Genomic DNA, 4,135 nt, shown 5'->3' with positions numbered 1-4,135 from the left:
GAACCTTGCTGTCTGTCTCTCCGACATTTGCAAACCTTGTTTCAATATTCAAATTCCCTCTCCAGCTGTCGCATAGTGATGAACGAGTCGGGATGAGATGGGCGGGCAGCGTTTCACAGCCAGTCGAAATCATGAATCAGCATCATTTTTTAAAATGGATATATACACAGAACTATCAATAGAAGACAGGTTAAAACGAAGTGATTGTGTTCGATGTGATGTTGGCTACTGTAGCTCCTCTGAACGACCGTGTCCTGACGAGCAGGCTCATTTCCTACGCCAGGTGAAACCGGGCCTCGTTAGCTCATTGTTACGGATGTTTTCACGTAAACCATTTTCTACGGTGCTGTCCTCACTCCCTCTTCTCTGGCGTTATCACTGTAGGAGTTAATCAACAAATCTATGTAGCTCTACTTTACTAGAGCAACCCCCCTCTCACGGAGTAAATAATGTCCTCATCAGATAATGTTCTCACAGCTCTCTACCGAGACGCCGGGCCCTGATTGGATGGAATAACCACCTGTGACGTCAGGTGACCTCGATTGATCGCAGGAGGCGGAGCCCAGTGACAACTCCGTGGAGTACACAGAGCGGTAAGTGAAGAGGAACTGAGATAGAGGTGGTGTGGGGGGGGTGTGTTGAGAGAGAGAGAGTGTGTATGTGTGTAGAGAGAGTGTGTGTGTTGAGAGAGAGAGAGATGTGTGTGAGAGAGTGTGTGGAGTGTGTGTGTGTGTGTGTAGAGAGAGAGTGTGTGTGTGTAGAGAGAGAGAGTGTGTGTGTGTAGGTAGAGTGTGTGTAGAGAGAGAGAGAGTGTGTGTGTGTAGAGAGAGAGAGAGTGTGTGTGTGTAGGTAGTGTGTGTAGAGAGAGAGAGAGTGTGTGTGTGTAGGTAGAGTGTGAGAGAGAGAGAGAGAGAGTGGTGTGTGTGTAGAGAGAGAGAGAGGTGTGTGTAGAGAGAGAGAGGTGTGTGTAGAGAGAGAGAGGTGTGTGTAGAGAGAGAGAGAGGTGTGTGTAGAGAGAGAGAGAGGTGTGTGTAGAGAGAGAGGTGTGTGTAGAGAGAGAGGTGTGTGTAGAGAGAGAGAGGTGTGTGTAGAGAGAGAGAGGTGTGTGTAGAGAGAGAGAGGTGTGTGTAGAGAGAGAGAGAGGGTGTGTAGAGAGAGAGAGGTGTGTGTGTAGAGAGAGAGAGGTGTGTGTAGAGAGAGAGAGAGTGTGTGTGTAGAGAGAGAGAGGTGTGTGTGTAGAGAGAGAGGTGTGTGTGTAGAGAGAGAGTGTGTGTGTAGAGAGAGAGAGGTGTGTGTGTAGAGAGAGAGAGGTGTGTGTGTGTAGAGAGAGAGAGAGGTGTGTGTGTAGAGAGAGAGAGAGTGTGTGTGTGTAGAGAGAGAGTGTGTGTGTAGAGAGAGAGGTGTGTGTGTGTAGAGAGAGAGAGAGAGAGAGAGAGGTGTGTAGTGTAGAGAGAGAGAGAGTAGAGAGAGAGAGATGTGTGTGTGTAGAGAGAGGTGTGTGTGGAGAGAGAGAGAGAGGTGTGTGAAGAGAGAGAGAGAGGTGTGTGTAGAGAGAGAGAGGTGTGTGTGTAGAGAGAGAGAGGTGTGTGTGTAGAGAGAGAGAGGTGTGTGTGTAGAGAGAGAGAGTGTGTGTGTAGAGAGAGAGAGGTGTGTGTGTAGAGAGAGACACATGCAGTTAACATCATGACTCCACACACCAGGTGACCACAATCCTAACCCTCCTCTACTTCAGGACTACAACATCTCCCTAAAGAACTACAACCCCCACAGAGAGTATCACAGAGAAGGTGACCACCATCACTATGGATGTCACAACCCCCTGATCTCAACCCTCCTCCACTTCAGGACTACAACGTCTCCCTAAAGAACTACAACCCCCTGAGCTCCACAGGACTACAACGTCTCACTAAAGAACTACAACCCCCACAGAGAGTATCACAGAGAAGGTGACCACAACCCCCTGATCCTAACCCTCCTCTACTTCAGGACTACAACATCTCCCTAAAGAACTACAACCCCCACAGAGAGTATCACAGAGAAGGTGACCACAACCCCCTGATCCTAACCCTCCTCTACTTCAGGACTACAACGTCTCCCTAAAGAACTACAACCCCTGAGCTCCACAGGACTACAACGTCTCCCTAAAGAACTACAACCCCTGAGCTCCACAGGACTACAACGTCTCCCTAAAGAACTACAACCCCCAGGGTTCCGAGCGGAGCAGCCATGAACGCAGAGACCCAGGTGAAGTGTGTGCTGGTGGGGGACAGTGCTGTCGGGAAGACGGCCCTCCTGGTTCGCTTCACCTCAGAGACCTTCCCTGAGTGCTACAAACCAACTGTGTATGAGAACACTGGAGTAGAGGTGTTCATGGACGGGACTCCGGTAGGAAAAATACATTAAACTACTACAATAATACCCTTTACATCATTTACCTACTACAATATAGAATACCCTTTACATCATTTACCTACTACAAGAATACCCTTTACATCATTAACCTACTACAATAATACACTACAAATCATTTAACTACCACAATAATACCCTTTACTTCATTTAACTACTACAATAATACCCTTTACATCAGGGCTGTTCAACTACATCGGCCTACTACGGACTACAGATCCGGCCTGTTTATTCATTTAGACTGGTCCTTTACATCATTAACTACTAATGAAAATGTGTGTAGAGAGAGAGGTGTTCATCAGGTATTATGGTGATTGTCATGTCGTGTTGGTTGATAGCGGTTTCTTTAGAGCATTAATTTAGTCTTTACATCGTTGACCTGATCTGTTTTCTTCATATGAATTTGGTTTCCAGAGTTTTGTGAATGTTTTTAAAATATAAAACAATAATGGGACTCTTTAGAGACGGACAAATCGACCTCATGGCTGAGGGAAAGGAATTCAAATGAGGTGTTTTTTTGTATTTATTTTTTGTTTTATATATATATATATATCATTTGTATTTATTGTAAATAAGAATTTAATTATTATTTAAGAATAATGGATCTTCACATCATATATATACATTTTAACCTTTTTCATTTAACTAGGCAAGTCATTTAAGAACAAATTCTTATTCACAATGACGGCCTACCGAGGAACAGTAGGGTTAACTGCCTTGTTCAGCGGGAACAGTATGGTGTTAACTGCCTTGTTCAGGTTGAACAGTAGGGTTAACTGAGCTTGTTCAGGGAACAGTGGGTTAACATATGAATTTGTTTCAGAGGGAATGTTTTTTGGGTTAACTGACCTTAGTTCAGGGGACAAATCGACATGGCTGAGGGGAAGGTTAACTGATTTTTTGTTTACTTTTTTGGGGAACAGTGGGTTAACTATCATTTGTATTTAGGGGAACATGAATTTAACTGCCTTATTTAAGGGAACAGTGGGTTAACTTTTTTATTTAACTAGGGAACAGTGGGTTAACAAATGCCTTGTTCAATGAGGGGAACAGTGGGTTAACTGCCTTGTTCAGGGAACAGTGGGTTAAACTGCCTTGTTCAGGGGAACAGTGGGTTAAACTGCCTTGTTCAGGGGAACAGTGGGTTAACTGCCTTGTTCAGGGGAACAGTGGGTTAACTGCCTTGTTCAGGGGAACAGTGGGTTAACTGCCTTGTTCAGGGGAACAGTAGGGTGAACTGCCTTGTTCAGGGGAACAGTGGGTTAACTGCCTTGTTCAGGGGAACAGTAGGGTTAACTGCCTTGTTCAGGGAACAGTGGGTTAACTGCCTTGTTCAGGGGAACAGTAGGGTTAACTGCCTTGTTCAGGGGAACAGTGGGTTAACTGCCTTGTTCAGGGGAACATTGGGTTAACTGCCTTGTTCAGGGGAACAGTGGGTTAACTGCCTTGTTCAGGGGAACAGTAGGGTTAACTGCCTTGTTCAGGGGAACAGTGGGTTAACTGCCTTGTTCAGGGGAACAGTGGGTTAACTGCCTTGTTCAGGGGAACAGTGGGTTAACTGCCTTGTTCGGGGGAACAGTGGGTTAACTGCCTTGTTCGGGGGAACAGTGGGTTAACTGCCTTGTTCAGGGGAACAGTAGGGTTAACTGCCTTGTTCAGGGGAACAGTGGGTTAACTGCCTTGTTCAGGGGAACAGTAGGGTTAACTGCCTTGTTCAGGGGAACAG

The 4,135-nt window shown here is 45.9% G+C and overlaps 1 pseudogene; it reads left to right on the top strand.

Moving 5' to 3' along the window:
* Positions 1 to 2,205: 2,205 nt before the first annotated feature.
* The window catches only part of LOC124028452, a 3,509-nt pseudogene continuing 1,579 nt past the window's right edge, over positions 2,206 to 4,135 (top strand).

Source organism: Oncorhynchus gorbuscha, unplaced genomic scaffold (genome assembly GCF_021184085.1).
Source record: "Oncorhynchus gorbuscha isolate QuinsamMale2020 ecotype Even-year unplaced genomic scaffold, OgorEven_v1.0 Un_scaffold_4191, whole genome shotgun sequence".
In the NCBI taxonomy this organism is placed as follows: domain Eukaryota; kingdom Metazoa; phylum Chordata; class Actinopteri; order Salmoniformes; family Salmonidae; genus Oncorhynchus; species Oncorhynchus gorbuscha.
This window is presented reverse-complemented; position numbering and strand designations above follow the sequence as displayed.